The sequence below is a fragment of the Alosa sapidissima genome, chromosome 9 (genome assembly GCF_018492685.1).
Source record: "Alosa sapidissima isolate fAloSap1 chromosome 9, fAloSap1.pri, whole genome shotgun sequence".
Taxonomy (NCBI): domain Eukaryota; kingdom Metazoa; phylum Chordata; class Actinopteri; order Clupeiformes; family Clupeidae; genus Alosa; species Alosa sapidissima.
The window spans coordinates 8,527,235-8,538,964 of NC_055965.1; the positions used below are offsets into that span (position 1 = coordinate 8,527,235).

Here is an 11,730-nt window from a genome sequence, read left to right on the forward strand (position 1 = left end):
ATATATACACTATGCCTAAGAGTATATTAGGCTAATATTTCACACAACATCATCAATTAAAAAAACATCCCATATGTTGTATTGCTGTATTAATCAGTAACTGAAATCATCAATTTTGTGATGTTGGCTTTTTATGTGTCATTATTTTCACTTGTGGTCTCAAGTCCTGATTAATGCATGCTGTAAGAAGCAGAGCTGTGCTGTAAAATCTTTTTTCAGAGCCACCACATGCATCTCTGGCATGGAGGCGTGAATCTAGTTCACAAACCAGAAACCTCTCTAAATAGAGACTTAACCACTTCCTCAGTTATGACCAAGGCCATACTGCAGTAACCAGATACCCTTCCACTGACGTATGTAGCCAAATCATGTTGATCACCATTCTGGCTATGTCCCTCGGAAGGTAAGTCCGATCTTATCTGAAACATTTACCCTAATGGTTATTTTTTATTTTCTATCTAGCCTCTCATCGAACTCAAACAAAACTTTATCTGTAAGGTGCATACTATTTTACTATTTCAAATGATTATAAAGGGTCATAATCTAACCAACATCTACTGAGAGGAAGAAAAGGAGGTCCTGTTTGTTTTAAATCTGAATGATATTTTTAGGAATATATCTACAACAAATACAGATGGGACTGTATCATTAAAAGAAAATGCTAATTTCATGCACATATAGGTTCCTTTCATTACCTTTTTATACCTCAGTGGTAGCCAATGTGGTGCCTCTGGGCTATTTCAGTCAAGTCTAACAGAATATGGGTACTCTGGGTATGTAACCAAGTCAGGTTAGTGGTGGCTGCCTTTCGGACAATACATCCATTTTAAGGTCAGCCAACTATTGGACCTGAAGTAAGTAATATCCAGTCAATTTAACCCTCGTGTTCACATCAGTGACGGACTGGGATTAAAAAACGGCCTTGGCATTTTCACCAACCAGCGGCCCACACGGGAACGTGCATGCACGCATGCTCGAAACTCAGATATAACTTCACATGCACGGACATAACACGTTTGTAGCCCCATTGTTGATGAACTCTAACTTTAATATGCATAAAGACTGAACCAAGAACATGGATATATCAATGCACAACTCCAAAAAAATGAATGCAATATGAAATATGAAAATGAAAAAAGAATAGCCTAGAATACATGGATTTCTATGTAACGTCACGAAAACATGCGTGCGCAAGAGGCAGAAAGCAGCATAAAACAGTGCTCTCCATGAAAAGAACAAAATAAGTTTTTGTGCTGAAAATTGCACCAATTCGAAATCACGATGGTTAGAGAATGTTCAATATGTTCAATATCCCTAAAGGAATGCATGTCTTCGCCAAAAATGACAAAATATGATGTTAATGCAAATGAACGGCAAACTCTGAAATATAGCCTGAAATGAGATGCTATTATCATTGAGACAACAGGGGACCAGGGGTAGCCAATACATAAAAATATGACGATTGTAGCTTACAGCAGCCGACTATTTAAGTCAGGTTTTTTAACGTTGTGGCACCAAGCGTCTTCTGCCCCACGGCTGCGCGCGAATGTAGTTTTGTTGATAAACGGGAAACCCATCAGAGCACCCGCTCCACAAACGTATCTTAATTAACGTCATGCATTATAGAACCTCTTTCTCTGTCGCCATCAGCATAAAGGCCTCCAAATTATCCTGTGACAATCGTGTCCTTAGGCGATTCTTGATGAATTTAAGAGTGGAAAAACTCCGTTTGCATGCCACTTGAGTACATGACAGTGTTAGTAGGAATTCATTTGCTAACCATAGCCTATATAGTTGTAGGTACAGGTAAAGAGGTTTAACTGCTGGAGAAGGAAATAGCAACAGATTGCACAATTCTTGCAGGTAGCACATTTCTTGCTCACCAGGTTTATTTCTGTATCTTCCTATATCTCCGCGGCATCATCAAAGTCCGACGCTTTGACTGTATAGGCCTACTCGTTTAGAGGAGACTTTTTCAGGCTGTCCCAGTGCGTGGCGAGATGTGTCAATTCCGACTGTAGATTTTCAACCGTAGCACCTTCATTAAATTTAAGCAGACATTCTCTTATGTTTCGAAGTGCATTTGGGGGCAGTTTATTAGCTTTTATAAAGGGGAAAATTCCGAGAATCAAGGCATGCTAGATCGGCAATTCCCCGTGCTGAAGGTAGTAGACGCATTCGGTTTTGAAATTCCCAGAAGTCCTTGCTTCATGTAGCCTAACTTTTGTAAACCAATAATAAAATAAAAGATACAGGCAGCATATTTATTGTATTCCAATTTCAAGCAATGCACTTTTAAATCATTTGATTGAATAAGGTTACAAAAGAATGTAGACTGATGTAAATATTGAGGGTCACCATGACTGTAGTGTAGAGACTCCTGTCTGGTATAAATACTGATCAGTTTCCAAATAGGAAGGATGAAAAGGTAGTTAGAGATAAATGGCTTATTCAAAGTCATGTAACACTATTGATGATTGATAGTGGGCCGAGAGATAAAACCGATAATCGTCTTTACGATAAATGGGCCGCGCAAACCCGACAAACATGCCGCTTCGTGATTGGCCGGCCCAAACGGCCCACGAGGGGCCGCGGCCCTTCTGGCATCGGCCCAAATGCCGGAACACTTTGATATCACTTTAATTATAGGTGTTTCTTCTTAATTCCTCGGAGAAACAGTTTCACATTTCAGACTTTTTCCTCAATATTCTATGAGAAACAACTGGGGACATTTTAATCTCAGAGGGAAAATACTGTAAGGTAACACAGAGAAATGGCATTGTGTCAAATTTCTTTTCCCCATGTTAAAATTTGATGTTCTGTATATTTTGTGATAAACCTTAAGTAATTATCTTCATAATAGTTATTATCTGCATTTTTATAAGTCTTTTTTTTTTTAATTTGTATTGCTTATTTGTTCACAGAATATTTTAAAAAACAATGAATTTTATTTTGTTTATTTAACAGCATGTTTATTCAGCAATATAGCTATAACTGTAAAAATATAGCAACATGTTTAACACATTTATTAACCAACAAATGCAACAATGCAACATTAATGAAAAAGTATTATGATATACTTGAATCTTTAAATAATTCATTTCATCCATTGAAGAAAACAGGGTAATGCCATGAAGCTTTTAGTGAAAGACTTAGTTTCACACAGTACTTAATGAGGATTAAAATGTATGGGTCTTCATTCTACTAAGTATGAAGACAAAAAGATAACTAATATTTGTAAACTGTAAATTGTAATTGTTGAAGGAGCACAAGTTTAATGAAACCAAAAACTACACATGCAGTGAGAAGGATGTCATTTCAAGCCTCAATCACATTCGTGGAAATATTCCTCCTGTGTCTGCCAGGTAAGACTTGATAAATGATCTTTGATAAAAACAAATGAGATCAAATGTTTACACCTTCTAGTTTATACATATTTAACATACATGTTCAGTCTTTGATTCACATGTTCAGTCTTAGTAGTGCTATTGTATTAAATCTGCTGGGTAGGAAAAAGGTCCCCCTCTAGCGACCCCCTTTGTCCCTTCCCCCAGGTAGACAACTCAGAATGTGTAGACCCCACACCACCACGGACGGTACAAAAGTAGCTTTATTTATTTCCACAAGCACAGCCAGGCAGCTCCAGACATTATAATTAATCAACTGATATGATTTGGGGGATCCTCACTCCCAATCCGTGCAAAACAGCAATCCAATAAAACACAGCAATTCATAAACACCACAAAGAGGAAAACATCTCCATTCGGGTATCACAGCACACCATTCCAGTGTTCTCAATAAAAGGTTCCCCGCAACCCAGTCACTAATAAATTATATTGCACAAAAGCTACCCGACTTTCAATTATAAAAACAGACACAGATACATATTAGTCAAATGAGTTAGTAAAAGGGAGACTTCCCTGCTCCCTGAGACCCTTCCCTGGGGGCCTGATGGCAAGGGACAGCGAATCGAACTTTCAGGTGGCCAGCGAGGTTCCAGTATGTAAATTCCTGTGTGCAAGTTCCAGTATGTAATTCCAGTGTGAAAGTTCTAGTCTGTAATTCCAGTATGAAAGTTCTGGGGAGTTCGTGCAGGGGCTCACGAGTCCAGTAATCCAACTCGCCCGCCAGTCGCAGCGTTGGTCTAGGTTTTAACAAAGGCTTATACTAAGGTTTCCTCCCCCCCTACAGCTATCTTAACTGGCGGCGATCCTACTGACCGCGACCAGCACAATTCGTACCCGGTTTTGACCAACGCTCCCCCAGCGTTACGCCTGGACGCTCCAGATCAATCTCGGACTCTCTCTCCCGCACGTTGCTCCTCTGCATGCTCATATTGTCTCCTACCCAGGTGAGTCCAATTAGGGCAATTAGGCATCAAACGCTCCCTCGTTATCTCCAGGCATTGCCCCCTCAGTTCACCACACTATTAATAAACTGTGAACTTGAACACACAATGCCATGACCAATGAAATTTACATTTTAAAAACACTTGTTGATTATACAGAGTTTGATGTTTTTTCAGGTGTGCAAAGTTGGTATTCTGTGACCTACTCTGACCCAAGAGTCTGTGGTATTAAAGGCGCATCAGTGGTCCTGCGCTGTAGATATGGCTATTCTTGGATTGGTCACTATATCGGAGGAGAGTGGTGCAAAGAGAATAAAGGGAGATTCAGAGAATACAATTACCCTAATTATCCTGACTGCAGTCTGGTCATAGACAAACTATCAGGTGATCACGCAGGTGTTTATCAGTTTTGGTTTTACACAACCCTACACAGGAGCTGGATGACAGTCGGTTCTGGTATCACTCTCTCAGTCACAGGTAATGATGAACACATCAATACGATGACCCCAATGTTTCGAATTATATTCAGGAATGAAGATCCTGTTCTCTCAGACCTGCAGGTGAACGCTGTTGTAGGGAATCAGAATCAGACTAAAGTGACCTGCAGCACCTGCTGCAGCTTGGACTCTCACCATCAGTATGTCTGGTACAGGAATGGACAGATTCTACAAGGCAAAACCACAGCATCTATACAACTAAGCTCAACCAGACCCTCTGAAGCAGCTTATTACTGTCAGAGTGACATGAGGCTCACCACTCCCTTGCAATCTGTGAGTAGATGTAACTCCAATACAGTACTTTGGTTATCACAGTGTTTTGGTTATCATGTATGTTATCACTGCTTGATCTCTAGGTGTTCCAGAAAAACATTGCTGGGCTGTGAAGTGCTTATCTAACAGTGAAGGAGAGTGGGGTAAGTTGAACCACTCTTTTACTTATAGCCAAGGGAATAGGAACCAGGAATAAAACAAATGCATACGTTCAAGATGTGTGGCAATCCTTAGCAGTGTGCCTGCTAAAATGGAGAACAAGATATCAGGTCTCAGAAAGTGGTTTTGTGGCTCAACTTACATTTTTAAGGGCCATTTTTAATCTGCCATTAATCTCAGTCTCAATGTCTTGTTAAACTGAGATACAATATTGTGTGACACTGATAGGCCATAATAAATACTTTTTTAAGTATATTTTTTGTGCTTTTTTGCCTTTGTTTGGACAGGACAGTGGAAAATGAGACAGGAGGCAAGTGGGAGAGAGAGATGGGGTGGGATCGGGAAATGAACGCAGGTCAGATTCAAGCCTGGGTCCCCATGGACACCACAGCGCCCCCCATAATAAATACTTTAAAATGGAAAAATTCTTTTTCAGTTTTTTTTTTGTAAAATAAAAAAAGACTTACTTCTCAATCCACATGGTGCTTACAGCCATAGCAAGATGAGAATTGAGAACGCAAACTAAATTTAATGTCACCTGAGAAAAACTAAAGTAAAATAAAGATAATGGCTAATCGTACCCACTGCCTCAACGCGTACCCCACTCTCCTCTGACTGTATAATGCAGACACACCATCCAGACAACTTTATAGTTTAGTTCAAGAACAGCTCAGATAGTTAAAGAACAGTCATAATATAAAGGGGGGGATAAGACAACAATGTCTTTTTTCAACCCTAAGATCTGGTACAATATGTTTATGTTCATAGTATAGCAGACTTTTTTGTCCAAAGCGACTTACAATGGGATCAATAAACCTTTAAATTAACATTAAAACAGAACAGGAAAAGGTGTATCCTAGGTCTCCTGACGTCTTTGTGACAGATCAGCATTGTGTGTGAGCCTATTCATTTTTCTTCTGTAGCTCTGCAGGTAACCGTGACACCTGAAACAGTAACAGAGGGAGAAGAAGTGACACTGACCTGCAGCACTTGCAATCTGAGCAACAACCTCAGCATCATCTGGTACAAGAACAGGCAGCCTGTGTCTAACAACACAACAACCAGAGACAACAAGCTGCATCTAAACCCAGTCAGCAGTGAGGATGCAGGCAGTTACTCCTGTGCTGTAAAAGGAGATGAGTCTCTCTTCAACCGCTGTCTTTCTCAATGTCAGATGTAAGTTATCAAATTTTTACTTAAATATCCACATACTTTGGTAATGGCAGTACACTTACAGTGTAGTGATATTGCCACTATGAACCGCTTTTATGTATGAGAACATTTACAGTAACATGTCACCATTTACATATTTCAACAGATGTACCAAGGAATGTTTCAGTGTCCATCAGAGCCTCTGGCAAAATACAGAATGGAACTTAAGTGACTCTGACCTGCAGCAGTGATGCCAACCCACCAGTGCACACCTACACATGAAGAGTGGAGCTGAATCTCTTGCTAGGGGCACAGGGGAGAGTATCAGCTTCACTGTGACCTCTGAAACCAGTGGACTTTACCACTGTGAGGCACAGAATGAAGTGAGCTCAACAAACTCCAGTCAAACTACAGTGCAAATTGTGACAGAAGGTGAGTAGGCCTATTGCTTTTCTGTTCTATTACTCAAATTCACCAGTGAATAGAGAAAACATTATATGAAGAAAGGCAAATATGTCCAAACCCTTATAATTTGTTAAGTTAAGCAAATATGCCATATATGTAGAGAAATTTAGCAACTATAATGCCACATTTTTGTCTATAATATGAAGAAGTGAATGACAAGGTTTAACAGTTTGAGCACAATCACCTTTCTTTTTCTGCTCATTTAAATTCCTTTTCTTCAGATGAACACGTTGCTGCCATGATGTTCCAGGCTGGAATCATACTTTTTGTCATTCTTACAATCATGCTGGTGTTTGCAACTCTGTGGTTGAGGTAGCTCAAATCTAAACTTTGGAATTTATTGTTAATACAAGAGAGACTACCACATAGAGAATTATTACTGGAAAATTACAGATATGCGTAAACATCTGTGCTTTCCTGCAGCTATTTTCCTGCCAGAGTGAACATACAGTAATATTACATGTTAAAACTGAAAACAAACTGGGCACATTTAAGTAATCTGTGCATTAATTTCTTTTCAAAATAGAAAAAAGAAGAAAATTCAGTCATCTTCAAGTCCATATACCTTAGAGGTGAGTAGCCTGATGTTCAGAAACAGGTGTACTGCCTAGTATGTATCTGTAATCTTTTAATTTACTGTCTTCTGACTCTTCAGGCTGACGCCAGTACGGTGTTCATTTTAGGACATCCTCAGACTCTGGTGTCAGACTCAGAAAAACATCGGTCATCTTCAGACAAAACTGCCTCAGCGTCAGAAAAACCTCTGTCATCTTCAGACAAAACTGCCTCAGCGTAAGAAAAACCTCTGTCATCCTCAGATAAAACTGCTTCAAACCAAACTGCCTCAGAAAAACATCTCTAAGGAGTCAGGTCTCAGAAAATCAGGTCTCAGAAAAGTATTAAGTATTAAATAAGACAAATGTGCTATGCCATGATGTAATACCATATAATACCATTATAAAACGTTAGCAGTTGTCATTGTCATTGCACAACAATAATAGACAAACATAAAGATAGACAGGTACTTGAAATGTAATCCCCACGGGACAATAACTGCAGCGTTGTTGAATTCATTTGATATGAGATGTTATCTTAACTTATTTAGAGAAATGTGCCTTGTTGTTGGTACCTGCTATTTCATGTATTATCATAATGGTATTAAATGGTATTACATCATGACCTAGCACATTTGTCTTTATGGGGGTTTGGGAATAATGATGTGATGATAATGATGCAGGTTTCTTACTGGTAGGTAGTGTACAACTGGGAAACGGTTAGCAAAAGTAAGAAATAATGTTCCAGGTGTCGTTCTGGACTTTCGTGGTGGAAAAATGTTTAACCCACTTTTCCCTAGCTCATTGAATGTACCGTAATCCTACGAAAAACAAATTATTTTGCTGTATGTAGTACGTAGCTTACTCCGGAATGTGCCTTACAGCAGCTGCTAATGTTACTAGCGAAGTGAAGTTAGCTAAGTTACATCCATGGATTTCCTACAATGTGTATACCATTGGATCACTTTCTACCTTTACTTATAATTTCTACATCTAACCAAGCACCAAATATAACATGCCAGTGACCAGGCTTGGAATTTCACCATTCTGGGGGCAAGGCCACTTGGCCTTCAGTTGGGCATATTTGGTGGGGGGCACAAAGGCCACATGGGCACCAAGGCCAAAGTTAACTATACAGTAGTAGGCTATAAAAATGATCAAAGTTGTATTTAGCCTATTCACTGCAGTAGACCTGCATCATTGTATGAAACATAACAAAAACATGAAACATGACATATTACATATAACTGTAAATCATCTGATCATCTAATAAAAACAGATATCTAGGCTATATATAACATTTATTTTATATTTGGCCTGCTATGAAATCATGTATTGAACAATTTAAATTTAAGCACAGCTCATCTTTAAGAAACTCAAATAGCCTAGATGCATGCTTAGCATTTTGTGATCAGGCTACTTTCATAAACTCTTAGTCAGCTGTCCTCTGATTTACCAATATCTAGGCGATATTTGTAACATTTATTTTGTATTTGGCCCGTTATGAAATCGTGTGGAACAATTTAAACACATTGTAAAACTTAAAGCCCAAATTTGGAGACATCAATGCATGTCGAAATTTACTGCAAATTCAAAACTGGATTACTCTGGAACGGCTAACTGTACAGGGGACTGCTTTACACCTTTATGTTCGGTAAGGTCTGCTGTTTATTCTGATATGTGATTTGTCATGTGTTAAAAGAAGGGTTCGTAAAGTATTCCACCGAGATGAATGGGTAGGGAGATCATGGACGCAAAACCTTCAGTAGAATGTATGATTAAATTTAATTATATTATTTACTTTTCTCGCGAACCGTTCAACACAGCAATTATCGGCTAACATCGTTTAAAAGCTGAGAAAAAGCTCTTTCATGTGACATCACTTGTGATGTCTGTGTGATGAATAGGCTACTTCGCGAGTAGTTCAACTGAGAAGAATGGGTGAATTTGGACGCACTTTCTTGCGATGTCACTTTCTCCACTGCGTAAAAGACTAAATTAATTTGCGCTGTGAATGCTAAGATTATTTTGACAGGCCGCAGGCTAAATAAAATTCGCTATTAGTAGGACACAAAGCAGAATATTGAAAGAAGGGGGCACCAAGGCCACCGTGGCCTGTAAACCTATGATTTTCAAAGGGGCTTCACGGCCAACGCAAGGGGCTACCACGGCCGTCGTTGCCGCCGTGAAATTCCTACCCTGCCAGTGACAGAATAACGTATTAAGCATAATATTAAACTCACCGTTCTGTATCCGTCGTCTTCTTCTGTCCCCACAATAACTTTTCATTTGAGACTTTTTCGTCTGACTCTGTTTTTTCTGACAGCGTTTTTTCTGAGACCTGATTTTCTGAGACCTGACTCCACTTTTTCTGACAGCGTTTTTTCTGAGACCTGACTCCACTTTTTCTGAGGCAGTTTGGTTTGAAGCAGTTTTATCTGAGGATGACAGAGGTTTTTCTTACGCTGAGGCAGTTTTGTCTGAAGATGACAGAAGTTTTTCTGAAGCTGAGGGAGTTTTGTCTGAAAATGACAGATGTTTTTCTGAGTCTGACACCTGAGTCTGGTTTTTCTGACGCTGAGGCAGTTTTGTCTGAAGATGACAGAAGTTTTTCTGACGCTGAGGCTGTTTTGTCTGAAGATGACCGATGTTTTTCTGAGTCTGACACCTGAGTCTGAGGATGTCCTAAAATGAACACCGTACGCCAGTGATCTTTATGCCAACGTCATGCCAACGACCATGACCTCTGACCCAGGGCAGAGAGTGGACTCTCAGGGGGATGAAGACGATGTCCATTACGCCAGCATCCAGTTCCAACCGCGCACTACAAAACAAAAGCCTCTCTACAGCAATAAGAAAAGAGCTCAGCAGCTCAAACAACATGAGGATGTTGTCTATACCTCTGTTCAACCAAGTCAATCAAATACTGCCGTCTGGTGAGTTTATTCTGCTACTACGAGACATTTGCCCCATTTCCTCCCTCTGATGTCACAACATTTATTTTTTTTCTTTTATAGACCTCACACATCAATGTAATTACAACACACATGCATTCTTGACCCACACAATGTAACACAAGTATGATGTACACACTCTGCAGGACTGACGCTGATTTTCCAGTCTACAGCTCTGTCAACAAAGACAAAGTCAACAAAGTTGTTGGTGACTAAGCACTGTCACAACACGGGTGTGTGTCTATGCATTTATTATCAGGACACACTAAAGCACCCCATTATGTGTTGCTTTTTTCACTTTGCCATTTCCTACAGTGAATTTATTGCAGCTATTCTGTAAATTACAAGTATACTGTATCTAGAGATGCTTTGTTAGTGATTTACTGTTAAGCCATGCTGCTTGTAATGTTGGATATCAATCACAATTCATGAAGATTGCATGTAGAGTATATACCCAATTGCATTGTTCTAAAATGGCAACAACCATTTTAAATGGATAATGTAAATCATGCTGTTTTATTGCCTATTTACTGTTATTGACATTTTCTGTTCATTATTCTGAATGCTCTGATAACCTCCTATGGTTGAATTTGTATTTTTTATACAGTTGCATTGTCAATTTTACTCTGTATTAGTTTAAGGTTATAGTAATAAGAGTTTTTTGGTACATCATTTATAAACTTTTTATGAAACTAAATAAAATTGTGTGCTACAAAATGCTTTGGTTGATTCCATGAGAGCATCAAGTTACACTGCACTGCATTATGGTTCACTTGAGTTTATGCTTTATTTGGGTATTTCTCCTGTAACTGAACTTTGAGCATGTTCACTAAGAACAACCATCAAGTGCACCAGCCTCAGTCCTGACACATAAAGGGTGACAGAGGACATACGGAAGCCCACAGGCACAGCAAAGCCAAACCTCAGCTACTCAGGAAGGGCAGTGAACTGAGAAACTGATGTTTCAGGCAGAAGAGGGATTAGATAAATCCAAGCTCTGCTTTTAATTTAGTGCCTAAGAACAGATCTCTCAGGAAGTGTTCTATTAGCATTCTCTCTTCACATATGTATGCAGAACTGACCATAGGGTCAGTCAAAGAAAAAATTGGTCACTTGTTAAAGGTCCATGTAAATCTACTTTGTTTATAATGATAGCAAAATAATGGTGCATCTTTTCTGCCAGCACAGTGGCATTATCAAGTTCACCCACGTTATGCTCTCTTGAGCCATTCCTGCTACTGGCCATTTTCATGTTTACATGTGCACATGCCCCCTTCAGCCACTGCACTCTTCCAGTGTGTTGTGTGTGCAGTTGCTCTAGAAGTGTG

General features: G+C 39.4%; 1 long non-coding RNA gene across 1 annotated transcript; it reads left to right on the forward strand.

Moving 5' to 3' along the window:
* The first annotated feature begins 206 nt into the window (after positions 1-206).
* LOC121719283 lies at positions 207-7,466 on the forward strand. Its single transcript, XR_006034220.1, has 10 exons — positions 207-403; positions 3,265-3,365; positions 4,192-4,351; positions 4,526-4,825; positions 4,901-5,118; positions 5,202-5,261; positions 6,201-6,453; positions 6,596-6,861; positions 7,116-7,206; positions 7,421-7,466. It is a non-coding gene; the product is annotated as an uncharacterized LOC121719283 (long non-coding RNA).
* The last annotated feature ends 4,264 nt before the right edge of the window (positions 7,467-11,730 follow it).